The sequence below is a fragment of the Ammospiza caudacuta genome, chromosome 8 (assembly GCF_027887145.1).
Source record: "Ammospiza caudacuta isolate bAmmCau1 chromosome 8, bAmmCau1.pri, whole genome shotgun sequence".
Classification (NCBI taxonomy): Eukaryota; Metazoa; Chordata; class Aves; order Passeriformes; family Passerellidae; genus Ammospiza; species Ammospiza caudacuta.
The window spans coordinates 11,157,777-11,173,996 of NC_080600.1; the positions used below are offsets into that span (position 1 = coordinate 11,157,777).

The 16,220-nt window shown below is 40.4% G+C and overlaps 1 protein-coding gene across 18 annotated transcripts in view; it reads right to left on the reverse strand.

The window, feature by feature from the left end:
• Nucleotides 1-16,220, reverse strand: part of MAP2 (microtubule associated protein 2) — a 218,440-nt gene that overhangs the window by 170,540 nt on the left and 31,680 nt on the right. For all 18 annotated transcript variants that reach the window (XM_058809930.1, XM_058809931.1, XM_058809932.1 and 15 more), the window contains exon 2: nucleotides 974-1,032. The gene's annotated coding sequence lies outside the window, so the exon portion shown is untranslated. The remainder of the gene's footprint in view (nucleotides 1-973; nucleotides 1,033-16,220) is intronic.

Consider the following 16,220-nt stretch of genomic DNA (forward strand, 5'->3'; position numbering starts at 1 on the left):
AAAATTGTCACCAGAAACCACGCCCAGCACACAGATACAGGCAACAAATGTCCCAGTTTTTACTCCTTTCTCCACACCATAAAGACAGAAAAGAACCGACTACAGAAAAGGTAAAAACCAAACCCAAGAACAAAATCCAACTTCATTATGACTGTGCAGTGTCACTCAATAAACCTGGTGCTTGAAAACTTAATTTCTCTTGAAAGAAGAATGACCAAGTTATTATTCTTCCAATAACCAATGGATAAGTGAAAATGGTATTTCCCAGCTCTCTCTGTGCTGTTTTTCACTTGAGTCATTCAAATAACTAAAAGCTGTCTGAACCATTACAAAAACTCCTCTCCAAACAGATAATGTCAGGGGTGCAAGTGGGAAATCCTGGGATCAGCATCTCTCTGCATCTGGGCTGTGTTGCAAATGTGCATATCCTATAAACAACCTCAATAAAACTTTTCAACAAAACAGAGCAATGAATCCTCAGACAAGGTGAGCATGTGGTGACTAACACACAAGTGATCAGCACATGTTGTAGGGAACTTTTTTTGCTAAGTGTGAACTCAAATTTGAAGTGTGAAAAGAAAAAAATGCCACGTCACAGATTCAACTTCCAGTGCTTGTGCTGAGCAGCAGCAGCTCAACTCACAATGACAAGAGGACATTTCCTACAGAAAAGATGTCTACATAAAAAAAATTGCAAAAACCTCAATGTTTTTATTTTCACTTGTTTCCACCTCTGTGCCATAAATACTTTCACCACACAGCACAGAAAATGTAATATTTTCTTTGTTTAAAACACCATAACAATACATAACTCATGTACATGCAGGCATAGGAGGAGTCCTGTCAAACTATTTGGGTTTGTTTGAACAAGCCCCAGAGATTCATTAGGCAATCCATCCCAGTAAAGTCAAGATGCAGCATTTCCAGAGCCCTGGAATGACTGATATGAGACCAACAAAAACAGAAAACCCACCTTGCAGTGTTGCTGTCACCTTGTCAGTCACAGGATATTTTATTTCAGGCTTCCACAATCTGAAACAAAACAAAAGCTCTCAGTTAATGGCAGCTGTTAAAGGGAAAAGCTTTATTTTTATTATATGAATTAAAGACTCCTTAATTGGAACATGTTAATAAGAAAACGCCTTCCTTCTCTGCTTTTGATAACATGCACAAAGTGACACCAAATGCTCTTTTTCAGTGGCTAGAACCCCTCTTGCCATCATAGCTTACATCCCTTGATTTGCATCAGACCACGTCTTTCCAAAGAGCCCAAGCCTCCAGAGTGCCTGTTTTTGTATAAAGTGCATAAAGCCATGGAAAAGCTGATTCCTCTGAAGCACAGGCTACACTATAGTGTCTGTTAGGATCAGAGTTTCACAGAAACAATTAAATCCCTTCCTTCTTTACAGAAAGAAGATGATCTGAAGGCAGAACACCTTTCATGTATCTAGATTCACTAATTTACCAAAAATTAGAAATGAAGCTAACAGCAACAGCCCTAAGTATAAGGAGTCAGCAAGCAAACATTGCACATAATACAACCTAATTTACCAAAAGCTTCCTTGTTGACAGGAATTCCACAGTTTCACTGCACAGTAACAAATGATGTGCTTACAAGCTGCAGACCAGACTCATGGGACCTATTAATTCAGTATCAGGTGACATGGTATCATGCACCACAGAAAATCTGCAGCGAGGAAGTGCTGCTGAGCAGCACAGAGAATTCTCTGGTGCTACAGCTGCTTTACTGCAGGAGCCTGGGCATCTCCTTAACTGCCTTGTGCTTGAGTTGCTCAACATCTAACAATGGATATAATACCATCACAATGGCATTAACAAGGACTAATTACTGCTTTGCAAATCCTGGGCTGGGAATGGCTAGGCAAGGGAGAAGCACCTATAAACTGCGAACCTGTTGGCATTTATAAATTGCATTGCCTAAGAAGGAAGTACAGATTTCCCTACCCAGCTTCATGTCAACAGCCAACAAATGGATCATTTTCCAGGTTATCATCTTCCATCAGCATGAACTCTACCCTGCAGAACTAACTTCTGCCAACACGTGGGTAACAAAACTCACAGCTGGGCAAAGCTATTTAAGATACTCATTGCTTCACAGGGGAACATGGGGAGAAGATAAATTTCAGCAGGAATAAAAGCACCTTGTGGTTCTAGCAAACTTAGCTATGTCCCCCTGTACCCATAAGCATAGTGGGAGTCTCATCTCTGACTTTACCAGAGCTAGAGAAGAACAATATTTACTTTCACTGAAAGGTAGAGAAGATTCAATGTCTTGCCAAAGTTAACAGGAAGCAACAGCTGATTCATGGGCAGAAAGTAAGGACCCCATCCCTCCCTCCTTCTTTTAAGCATGGGGCAACTTCCCAAAAGCACAAAAAGACTTAAGTCTCTACAGCACACTTCTGCCATAACTGAGGGTGAAGATAGAGGTGTAACCAGGAAAAGAGAAGAAAGGAAGTCAAGCTAAACTATTTCTTCTTTCCTCTCAAAACCAGCAAATGGAAAGTAATTTCTTACAACATACTGGCCAGGCATGGATCTTATTGTCTTTGGTTAATTCCACATGTCTGAGAAGAAAATCAGCTGTAAGCTGGTTAGACTCACTAAATGACATTTGTCTAAGGTGCCACCCCAGGTGCAGAGCCATGCACCGAAGACTGAGCATTCTTTAGGAAAAGGCTACTCATCCAGGCACTGATGGTAATGGTCAGCAAAACACAACCACGTAACAACTGATACATAATATTCCCCTCTTGAGCAAAACCCTCCAATCTCTGAGAAGCTCCTCATTTCACATCCAAACCAGCAGAAAAGGAGGAATGGTACCAGCAGGATCCCTTTTCTCAAGCTTCTGATGAGCAAACAATGGACAAGCACACAACTCTGGCACCTCCAGCAAGCAGAATTTCCGGTATTTTTACAGCTTGGTCCACAATTATTTACTTCTTAGAGAATGCAGACTCATCCTACTATCTGTGGTCACAATAAAAGGGAAACAGACTTGTTGCTAAAATGGCCATAAAACACCAATCAGACACTCTTGCTACAGTTACACTCAGTTAACTCCACTTTAGAAACATCAAGATTTTCCAAATCACAGCCCTGACTCATGCAGCCTGTGGTGAACAGGGGACATATTCTGGAAAAGACTACTAATAAAATACCATGCCAAGTGCTTGACTCAGAGAAAACAAGATTAGCACTGCGACATGTTGGCATTTTGACTTCTGAGTACTTGCTGGATGATAAAACCAGGAGCTCTCTTTAAAGTCTACACTGAACAAAACTATCTGTCCCTTTCCTGTAACTACAGTGGCATTTGCTAATGCTGTCAGCTTTTATGTGAAGTTGGTGCTCCTGTAAGGAGTCACACTGACAGCTCTGGTTACCAAAGTTTTTCACTAACTGCTTCCCAGTAAGATCTCATAGGAAATTAAAGTTGCCCAGTGTTTTCCACCTTTCAGTATGCACCTGCCCCAAGAGATGGGCACATAATATAATGACAGCTGAGCTTATCCAAAAAAATCATTGGCATAACTGGATACATCTCCCAACACCCTGGGGACACTTCACTTCAGAAGATGGAGCTGGTTTGGCTACAAGGGAGAAACTGGTAAGTTTGGAAATCTGAAGATGGAAGATGGATTGGGTAATGGTGATGACGAAATGATAACATCAACTATTCAAATATAAGGAAGGAACGAGTAGAGCAGATTAAGGGCAGAGAATCTCAAAGAAAAAAAGACAGATTTTAAGCAACTCCACACAGGTCAGTAATGCTTCATAGGAGGCCAAAAAAGTGCAGAAAAGTGCTAGAGGTGGAATAAAAATGCAGAGAAAACTTATTTTATGATAAAACAAAGGTGGGACATCAACTGACTACAGTGCTGACCACAAATAGGTTTAAAGAAGGGATTTGTGCAGGAAAGTCTACTTCAGTTGACAAAATCTTACTAAAAATTCTTTATCATTAAAAAACCCTAACCAACAGACTGAAAGCAACCACACACTAATAGATGAAACCACTGACACCATGAACTCACAGGAAATGAGGGAAGACCTAAAGCACTGCCTAAAAGTACAGAACCACCAACCACCATAAAAAGGGAAGAGGATGATAACCACACAGGGAATTGGTGACCTGTCAGCCTAACTCAGAGTCCCAAAACAAACTGTGAATTAGTTATAAATATCTGAAAGACAGATGGCCCACATCAGCAAATCTACTTTTGTAAAGAACCAACCAAAACAAACCAGTCTGACCTAGCTTTCTGTTACAATATAGCATATTTGCTGGAAAAGGGCAGCACATATATCCTATATTCTTTGGGAGGGAAGGTAGTTGAATGTGTGCTCAGGGGGCCAGGGTTAGTGAGCCTGAGACTCATCTCCTTGCAATGCTTTGTGTGAGCAGCCAGAAAAAAAAAAAAAAAACACTGAGCTGAGAGAGTTTATGAGTATTTCATCACATTCAAAATCATCCAAAATCAATGCCATGAGCTCACGGATCCAAAGTGCTGCTGCAGAGGCAGCAAAGAGGAAATGTTTCCACACATAGCTTCACCCACCATCTTATTTGAGACCCAGCAGGCTGATCCCAGGTGCACAGCACGGCTCAGCCAGTGCAAGCCCACATTCCTCTCTGCTGTGCTGGCTCTTAGGTGGAGATAGTCACACCCCACAGTAATAGCAAGGTGAACAATTGAATATTCAGCCTCCACTGAGGAGGTGGCTCCTAACAGGTTCTCCAGAGCTCTTCTGTCAGAGCCATCAACCTCATACTGTTAAGTGTTGTCTGACACACAGACATGCCTTAGCCCAGGAGATAATCCTACAAAGTAAAAAGCTAGCAGTTGTTCAACATGTCTGAAAGACTTGCAAAGGCGATTTAGGCTAATCCAACTAAATTAGGAACTCTCTGAAGCTGTCAGCTGCCTTCACTGGACACTCCAAAAGAACCACGTAAACAGGATGGAGATATGCTGTGATGGGAACCTGCTGCCACCACCAAGATCTGCATTGTATCTCTTACAATTCCTTCCAGCCTTGTGCATTTACTGTTCTTTGATCTGCTCACTGAGGATAATGGGCAGCCCAGGATTCTGGCTGTTCACTGCCTGCAGGCAGCGAGGCTGAGCTGCAGGAGCTGTCTGTGGCTGCACTCTGAAGGCCCTGGCCCTCAAGGTACACTCAGCTAAATGACATTTTGGACTGGGGTTCACATTTGAAGCCTACTGGTTCAGCAGCCTGCTCACTGCAGTCTCTGTGAAGAAAGAACAGAATAATCTTACATTTCCTGAAAAGGACAAATTTCAATGTTCACTTTATCTCTAACTGACCTAAGACCATTCCTCATCTGCTATGGTACTTTTTGATAGCCTCTCTTACCACTTCTAGTGAAATGGAAAGTTTAATGAGTTCTACAGCCCCCAGAATATATCAGGTTGTTTACACACAAGAAACGATCTGTGGCTCAGAAATGAAGCAGCAGTAACATAACAGATCTCCGGGGCACCTCCCCTGCTGTGCAAAAAGGGAGTAGACACACATTGAACACTCTTAATGGAAGCCAAGAGCCTGGTTTTCCAGGAGCACATACCCTTTTCAACTTTCATCTGCCAGTTTCAGGGACAGGAATTCACACAGAAAGTGAATTCACACAAAAAGTGCACTGAGCACTGTCAGTATTTCTGCAGTGAAAGAGCCTCAGAGCTTCTGTTTGGTTTTCTAGATGATCCTGTTATCCATTCTTTTAATGTTTGAACACATTTTCAAGGGTGCAACTCAAAACACTGCAAGGTAGCAACAGTGCAAGACAACATATAACAACCAAAAAACCCTGACTTTGAAGTGAGATCAGTGTTGTTACCATTCCTCCTATTCAAGTAATTCCTTTATCCTCCCTACAAGGTACTTCTGTTAGTAAGACCATGCAAATTTTTAATTGTTCCCCATTCTCATTCATAGGCAATGTCTTCCTCATAGCAGTTCTGATTTCCAGGAGTTTATTCAGTTTATCCAGCTGCAAGTACCATTAAACCATATTTTATTATCTGCTCTTAATTTTTTGATTTATTGGCATCAACACTGTAAGAGTTAACACGGTCAGAAGCTTTCTGTGAGGAAAAGAATTGCCTGAAACTGTTTTCTTCCATCAGATTTCATACTCAAAGGCCTGACTCCTAGCTAGGACAAGTCAGCACAGCTCTATCAAAATTTCAGGAAATGCCACCCATTCACAGGAGTTAAGGATCCATCCTGGACACTTGTGTCAGGAAAACACACGTGAGTTATTATTTTCTCCGTAGTGATAAAAATATGCTTGAGAAGTATCTTTGCTTTCTTTTGCTGAGAATCTACATGTTCCTAAAAAAAAAATCCTCAAGCATTTCTTCTGTTACTCTCACACGTGGTTCTGAGCCCACAAAGCCAACTGGAGCCTCACCACTGACCACCACTTCCAACCACATCACCACACTCAGCCCTGCCAATCACAGCTTTTCAAGAGAAGTACTAAATGAACAGTCTCCCTTCTCCTTTGCAGGCTCTACTATTTTAATGTCCAAACACCTCCCAGCCTATAATCTTCACCTTCCCAATGCTAGCACTTTACAGCAAAGTTTTCATTATCCCAGTACAGAAGGGTTACTGAGGCACAGAGTAATGAAGTTATTTATTTCAAGTTCCCTATAAAATCTTTGGGAGCATTTACAGATCTCAAGTTAGATGAGATCCATCACATCTCAGCTGATGCTATGAGCTCTCATTAACCAGGCTCATGGCAGCTACACAACTTTGAAAAGTCTAAGAGCAGCACTAGTTAAGGTTTACTACTTAAAAAAACCCTCTTTCAATACCATCACAGGCAGCTTCCTTTCAACAAACAGCAAATCAAAGAATAAAATGCAAAGCTTCAATAATACAGAGAAGAGTGACACTCACTTCCAAAAATCAAGTTCAATTTAAGGCATTCATATCAGAAATCAATGAGCTCTGGAGTTTCTACGTGTCATACGCAGTCACATGAAGGGCTACTTTGGGGAATTTTATTTTAATTAGATAATGAATCAATTCAATCTGTGGGAATCTAGGCTTTTAATACCCAAATAGGGTGATAAATGAATCTTGAATAAAGTAAAAAGAAAATAAAAAGTTAAAGAATTCAATTTTCTGAGCAGTTTAAACTCCAGTTTCCTGATGCACAGTTTAGACAAATGTTTAATTCCCAGCCTCTAGCCAGGTTCTGGTAACCAACCCCCTTCTCCATGCCCAAATTACTCACACAGGGCCAGAGCACAGTGCTGACGACTCCACTGTGACCCCAAGCAGCTTCCACTGGTTACCTTCATGTAAAGTTACTCAGACTTCAAATGACTTTTTCCACTTCTACAGTGGAAGTGCCCACCCATTCACTGCAGGGCTTGGAAATATGAATTCCTACACAAGATAATATAAGAATGACTGATACAGAAGAGCAGTCTTACAAATTTTGCAGAAAACAAAGGTTTAAGATGTGTTCTGAAAACACAGGAGAAAGGCAGAAGCACTGAGTGGCTGTTCCCAAATGGAGGAACATGAGCTTAATGAGGCAGGAGTGCTGCAGAAACAAGTAATAATGTGATCCCATAATTAAAGACTGCTTTGTAATACGTATGCAGAAGGCTGCCACAAAGACTGCACAAACACCCCTTTTTCCTGTGTTTCCTGAAATGAGCCATTTGACTCAGCAATGTGAAAAGGTTCCTTGAACAGCCTTTTTTGGTCTGTGATACATCATCTGATGTGACTGAGGTCGAGTGCATTAAGAATCTGTGTAACATTTTGTGCTGCAGCATGACAAAAGAGGCACTGTCTGAGCTGCAGGAGCTGACCAGCACTCAATCCATTTCTACAGCCATACTGTAAACACATGTGGAAGTGTACAGAACTTAGAATTCATTTTTAAACGTTTTAGGTAAAGGGGGTGTTTAAATTCTGAATAAAATATATAAATACAAAGTCCTTGGTGGCCTACTAGACCACATATTAAAGAGAGTGGCATCACAGAAACAGCACATTAATGACACTACCCACTCCAAAGGTTAATAGGGGAAGGCAAGGACACATAGTAGGGCTTTCTGTGTGCCTTAGAGAGGCCTGCATTACAAGTAACAACTTCAAATTCATTCAAATCTGGCTTAGAAACCCCATTTTTTACAGATTAACTTTTAATTAGTAGGCAGAAGCATCACTAGTTCTAAATCATCCTTCCTTCAGAAGTGACATTATCTGTATTGCATTTGTATTACAGTGAAGGAAGAATGCACTTTTTCTTTTATTAAAAGGGATGACACTCAGTAACACAATTAATGAGTAGTTTTGAATGCTATCTTCCTTTGAAACCCTCTATTCAAATTGGAACACTGTAATTACAGGTGCTGAGCAAAGAGCTTGTCTAGGTACATTTCAAAATGCTACATATACAATTCATCTTAAACTTTTTTTCAGAACTGAGATTTTCAAACATTTAAGGAGCTTTCAAAATGGAGAGTTTGATTTCATAGGGATTGGTCACTCAAAGCAGATACTCAGAAAACTGCCCCAACAGCCCTAAGGTGGCCACTGTGGTAACAATACCATGGACAAAAAAAAGGAAACTGGGCTCTGGCACAGCAAGCTGTGAATCATGAAAATAGTCCCTCCACCACTTAAACAGCCCTGCTGACCTCTGTGGCCCTTATCCCATAACCACACGTAAAATCAAGACATACCAAGCACAGGGCTGAAGGGATCCCATGCAGCATTTCCACCAACACTTTTTGGTTCTGGAATAATCTCTTTGACAGCCTATTTTTTTTTCCCCAAAACATACAAGGACAGCATTTGTGAGCGGGTAAGTACAGCTGCAGTATTAAATAAATTAGAATACACTTGTCAAAATTCTAGACATGTTGGTTTAAGATGGGGAAGGTGCAATGTTAACCTAACCACACAGGCACAGACCATTTGAAGTCATTATATTCAGAATCCACACAGGCAGAGACCATTTGAAGTCATTATATTCAGAATCCACATAAAGGAGAGCAGACTGGTTATAAGCTGCACAAATTCAGGTTCTCAGTATTTGGGTGTGCATTGATAGATGTGCTTGCATTTATTTTTATATATATACACACATACACTGAATAACTACGTAAACTATTTTTTTTAAGAAGAATGGAGAGCGGGTGGAAAATGAAAGTTAACCAGGACACAAACATCTAAAGAGCAAACATATTAAAAATTAAACATCCTATTCAATTATAGTAGGTTTTAAAATTATTTTCTGAGTACTGGTTTCTACAAGCACAAGACTGCCACTGCATGAGAATTAGCCCTTCCACTCTGAGATGAAACCAAGAGCATCACTGATTTGAGCCTTCTGCTGTGTCAACTGATACAGGAAAGGCATGCAGCCACAGATTTCTCTTTTTATTTAATCCTGTAGCATAGTAATTCTGACACCAAGTCCCTCTGCAGTGGCTGAAGTGCACCCTATCTCAGGAAAAAGCCTTGTGCTGGCTGCCAACGACTAAATCAAGCTAATCAGCAGTGTGCCGATGCATGCTGATGTTGACACTTCAAGGATCACAAAATATTCAGTTCTACTCTATTAATCCTTTAATGCTGGTTCCCATCAATCAAAAAGCCCACTCTAATTACAGGTTTGAAAGAGCACCAGCAAGATCATTAACAGAGCAATGCAGAGGACAGCACAACAAGAAAAGGCCTTCAGATGCCAAATCCTTTCTCTGCAAAGCCTAGTGTCTGCAGTTTCCTCAGAAGCATCAATGTCAAACCACAGGCAGAACTACCTGCAGGTGCTTCACAGAGGTGTGGTAAGCCAGCAAGCTGTAAGAGCACAGTACAAGCATCAATCACATCCTAGGCGCTGTACCAGTCCCTAAAGTGAGGTACATACACCTCGCACTACAAGGGCTGGAAACTCTCCTGCTGGTTATCTGGACACTTGCACCAAGGGCACAGCTCTGCTGCTCAGGCTGTCTCCAGCTGCTCACTCTGCTGAATAGAGCCCAGAAATCATGGGAGCTGCAGAAAACATGACTTCATGACTGCAGTCTCACTGCCCTCTTCTACACCTGAAGCTAATTTTTCTCTGCTGTATACAGTGAGCTTGCATTTCTTCAGAAAAGAATTCACTCTTCTTACTGCTAAGTCTCATCATCCAATTTTCAGTTTCTATCTCAAAGCACTGTACTGGCTTTATGCTTTACACTTTCCCTCCCTTTCACCACTCTCGATTTACTGTGCAGCCTTTTGCAATCTCTCAGCAGCCCAATCAATTCCTGCTATCATCCTTTCACCAGTCTTCTTGAGTTACATTAGTGAGACATGCAGTGGTTTTGGGGAGATGGACACTTTTGGTAAAAACTAATTGAGGCAGACACTCTCTAAGACATGCAGTCAGGAACCTCCAGAGTGACAAATTGTTTGAAAACTAAACACAGCAAATAAATACAGGCTCTTCTGTCCAAGTGTTGGGATTTTTCCCACTTCCTCCCTTCATGTGTTAAGTGTGAGTCTTACCCAGACACACAGACCCCAGGAATACTGTAGAATTAATGGTCCCTGCATAAAAACATGGAATACATCAGGAAGCACATGTGCTGTCAGCTAACCTTGATATGGGTGGTTACTCCACATTATGTCAGTGCTTAAATCAGCTGTCTTTGGCTTGGATAGTCAGTGCTCAAATAGCTGTCATCATCCACCTGGACAAACTACACTCTTTCAAGACTTCTCCCTAAACATTCCCTTCTCAGCAGATTGCTCTGCCTATTTTCCTCTGATTTCCCACTATCTTTCCCACAACTTCCCACCTTACAAAACTCAAGGTATAAGCACTCATAGCTCAATATAAAAATTGCTGTCCCCATCAGCTGACTGCAACAAAGTCCTGCCATCCATTGTCCTCAGGCAGACATGGGATGTGCACACCAGAGAGGCAAAATGTCTGTCTGTCTGTGCTAAAGCCCTACATGGCTATAAATACCTCAGAGAGGACTCTTCTGTACTTGGCCACAGAAGAAAGGACATTCAAAAGAGCAAATGACCGTGCAGCAATTGGCAAAAATCACTCAAGTCAAATGCACTCAGAGTTACAAAACAAGGGTACATTGAGTTGATGATGTCTTTAGGGCTAGAACCTCCTTGGCAATGCCCCTACCTCAAAGGCAAATATGCCAGCAATAATAGTAACTGAACCAAAGAACTGGATAATTCTGCCCTAAGGAGAGAACATCTGGTCAAGTCTGATTCAAAATCTGGAATACCCTTACTAAGAGAAAGCTTCAGCACCCACAGTTACCTGCAGGTCCCTTGAGCACTGGGGACAGATCCTGTTAACACAGGTGAGTTACTTTGCCAAGGCACAGAGAGGAGGCCACCACAACAGCATGGCAGGTGTGACATGGCTGCAGCAGAACTGAGTGGAGCTGCAGGCAAGCACAACCATCAGATGTTCAGCACACCTGAGCTGGTTGTGTGGCCACAGCCTCTGTGCTTTCTGTCACTCCCATTTACTCAGGAAGTACTTGCCTTAAGGCAAGGCACAGAACCAAAGCACAACTTCCCACTTGGGACCATAAATAAAACACCAACCAAGGTAAATGAGATGAGCAAACAGAACACACCCCATCATCCCCATCAGGGAATTGGCCTTTTTTCACTTGTCCTTTTCTTGAAGGATAAGAGATAGGTAAATAAAAAAACCCAGTGGTTGCTCAGGGTTTTCTTCACTTCCATGATTTATCTTTACAAGGAAACCATTCACATCATCTTACACAGGGTTAACTCTAATTATATAAATTGACAGCTTTGCTTTCACCATTCACACCTGTCCAGGACACCAATTCTGGTTGCCAACCATCACTTAAAATACTCACCCACATACTCTATCCCCATCTCTGAAATCATGTGAACTATTCAGTAAGCTGCTACAACAAGGATCTCTTTAGAGAAGACCTGCTTTACTTGCCATATAGGGAATACATTAAAGGATTTATTTTCCTGTCAGATTAGAAAATAAATTGATAAAATTACACTTGCTTTCCAACATAATGGCTGAGGTTACACCAATTATTTAGACTTCTTAGCTTTAGGGGAGGAATTGCTGAAAACATGTACAGATCACAGAATACAAATTCCTAATCACTTCCCCCCCAAAAAAAAAGTACATTTTGTGTGCCTTTTGAAGATGGTAACAGGACTAGAGAGACATAAAATATGACCCAGAACTGGGTCTTGTAAACCATATTCTTTCATCAAGCAAAATAGAAGCAATTTCTGCAACCAAGAAGGAAAAAAAGCTCAAATGTTCTGCTAAATTGTGTGAAGGATTTTTACCTTGCATGTAGCAAGTTTGGACAAGCCACTGAGGAGTTACCATGCACACACAGAGATAAAGATAGATACTATATACATAAATATTATAGAAGAACCACAAGATATCCTTCCCAGATGCCTGGGAAATCCTTGTGGATTTTACAAGAGCAGAGACCACAACTGTCCAGCTAAACACACAGCAGCGACTTTCACCTGCACAAAGCACCCAGGAAGGCAGCCCTCTCTTGGAGCAATAGCCTCTGAAGGAAAAAAAAAAAAAGTGAAAATGTGTTTGTGGCCTGGCTAATCTTGTAATCAAATAAACTTTTAACAGCAATCTGGTGGTTGTAATGCTGGTACAAATCACTTTGTGGAAAAATTTAAGTTAAATCGGTTATTCTTCAGCCATTTTGTGGATAATTGTGTTCTTTTCTCCACCTTGCAAGAAAAAGTTTTCAGTTTTTCTTTAAAATACTTCACTAATTTTAAAGCAGCAATCTTCCAATTTAAAAGATGTTGTACTGGTGATATTTATCTTACTATGGCATTTAACACAACAAAAAATGTCACTGGATTTCATTCTCTCATTGCAAATACCTCACCATAAGTTTCCAGAGCCTTATCCTTCTACAAAAGTAGAAGTTACATACCAAGGAATCAGACTCTCAAATTAGCTAATTTTGCAGGAAAGCACACACACATGCATTATGCTTTACATTGGGAGGAAGAGGAGCCTATAAATTCTATATGTAATTTCCAAAAGACAAATTATATTCACCATTAAACATTTAGACAACGGCTAAGGAAAAATAATCAGAATAACTAAAGTTGATCACTCAAACTGCATATTACAAGGAGAAATAAATAATTTTCACATTAGGGTCTGTTTGACAGTAACATAACCTTCAATGTTGTTTTCCAGCAAAAAAGGAATAATTCTGTTTATTATTATTTTAAAAACAAAATCAGTGCCTGCAAGCATCCTTTTGACAAAATGCCCAATATACTCATTTTGTAGATGCCATGGGAAAAACAAAAATCAATATCTCAGTATTTTCCTGCTGTAATGGAGAGGGCTAATTAATAGAGCTGCCTTGGTAGCTGTCATGAAAATATTACCTCTTCTGTGTTGTCCAGAAGAGGCTTACTGCCATTTACATATTTAAAACTTTTAGGCAAATACAAGAGGATTAATTTTTCGGTAAATCTAATTTTATCATGATTAATGAAACAACCATGGGAACATACTCTTTTTCAATTATGTCTTGCCTGCAGATTAAAACAGGTAAAGTCTTGGAAAAAAGCATGAGATAAAAACAGCAAAAAGATTTCCATTTTGAGTCAAGTCTCCTTTATCCTTCAGGGTCACTTGATTTCCTTTGATCACACACAGAAACATTTGGAATTTCAAACTGTTTGCAAACAGTGTGCAAGTAATTCAGGAAAAATAAATTTAAAATATTTCTTCTAAATTCCAGTAGTGAAAGCTTTCCATCCTTTTGAATGTTTGCTTATATTATTCAAGCCATCCTCATTATGGTACATAAAATTAAAATTAGTTTCTGAAACAATGCTATATGGTTACATTTAATGAAGATATTCACTAATACCTGCTGCTGCAGAAAAAAGAAATTATATTACAAAATAAATAATAAAATACTATTTCTGAAATTTGTCCATCAGACACAAATATTTTCAATTCTTCTCTAAATTAGCTCCTGTGATAACATGACAACATTCCCAATCATTTCAGTTTTGTGCAAATCAGATGTAGATCTCTGTTTTCTAGTTTATATTCCATTCCTGGCAATTATTCTGTAGATCTCAAGTTTCCCTAATGGAAATCTCTCCCCTTCTTCTCTTAAACATATCACAATATTAAAAGGAGATTAATATCTCCATGTTCAATACATTACAAGAGTTTCCTTTGCAAACAGCAGCCTTCTGGGGAAAGGCATTTTATTCACTCCTTCTGTTCTTTTCACTTTGTTTTGAGGCCACTGAATTCACCATAAAGAGATGTTTGACAACTGCCATGCCCTCTATCCCAAAGGAATGTTTTGGAACTATAAAAGATGTCAGTACCCTGGTTGGGATTTTTTTTCCTATGAGAATTTTCAGTATGTTATACAGCAGCATAATATAAAGGAAAATATCTCCATGCAGTACAATGGCAGGGTGGCAGGGATGGTCACAATGACTCCTCAACCTTCTTTTTCATGGCATCTCTACCAGGCTGGCAAGAGGTGAGGACAAAGCAGGGCACTCCACCCACACAGTGCAGCAGAAAGAACCAGATATTCCTCAAAGCAATCACTGAAGAGCTGGGAACCTGATCACACTTTTCCTTCCCATTCTCAAATGAGAAGCAATATAAGGAAAGATAAGACATCTCTTAGAAGTGTATTTATCTTATATTTTATACATTTAAGTGATAACTTCTTTTATGTTCTGTGCTTTTCTGCAACATCCAGGGGTTTTGCCTCTAGGATATGCTTGGGACTTGATCCTTCCATCATTTTCCATCAACACAGCCACTCGGCCATTCAGGCAGTCACAATATGTTACAGCATGCTTATTTCCACCTATCACCAAAATGATACTTCAAAAGGACACAGTTAAAATATTTCAAAGGAGCAACAGATGCTTGAAAAGATAAAATAAACAGAAGTAGAGGCAGAATGCCACACCACCATTCCAGCTCAAGGCCTTGGTGAGAAGTGCATTGTGTACTGCAAATGCCCTGGTTTTCAGCCACTCTTTACACCTTCAAATGGTCCTCCCAGCACATTACTCTTTAAGAAGTTTGATATCAGTTTAGGTATTATTTCAGAGAAATAAAAAAATGTACCAGTACAGACTGTTTCAACTCTCAAATCCCAAAAATGACTGACATTGACATTTGCCTGGCCTTCTCCCCATACACCTCCAAAACTAAAAGAAAAATAAAAAGAAAAAAAAACTAAACCAGAGCACAGCTACTGGAACATAATCTACATTAACACCTATATGATCTCAAAAGTTGGGTCTGGAACACAATCAAAGTAATCCCCCAACTTTAGAGACCTTCCCACAACTGCCCCCAGTTACCTCACTGCCACCAAGTCACTCTGGCAGCAGAAGAGCCCAGAAGAGAGGCCTGTGTGACAGAATCCAACGTGGCTACTCTGATCACAGGGACCAGAAACACATCTGACATCCCAGCAGCTCTACAGCTGCAGCAGTGCAATGTTTGTTCACAACCTAATTGTCTTCACTTCATTTACGTGCCCACTTCTTGGTCTTGGATCAGGGATCTTTGCATCACAGAGCAAAGCAGGTACATACAATCACCCACGTGGAGTTTATTTACAAAACAAGGACACTAAACCTGTCTTTCAAGCACCCAGGTGTAATTTAGTGTCCTATTTCTCCAGACTCCAAGACTTGTTTTCATTCTTTCACAAAACTTCAGTCAGTCAAAAATATAGTTCTCTCTCTTAAAGCACACAGACCATCAAATAGCATGTGTTCTTGTTCTATTTAACTTGCAAAATCCCAAATCCAGTGTTACAATTGATTTTAAATGCATCTGCCATCCAGTGGGCAACATCTGCTGCATACTGTGGAGCTCTGCTTCCACTGTACAGGAAAGGAGTCTGTCACTGCTGATGCCAGCTTTGGAACTGGGTTGGTTTTTGATTAGAAGGTGGTCTTGGCCAGCACACACCCATGTGGCATGTGCACAAGTACAACTAGCTGTGGCAGTGCAAAGCAAAGCCCAGCAACAACCCAGTCATGCACACAACTTTTCACCAGCTGGCCCTGCAAACCTGACTCCTTATCTAGCTCCCGCT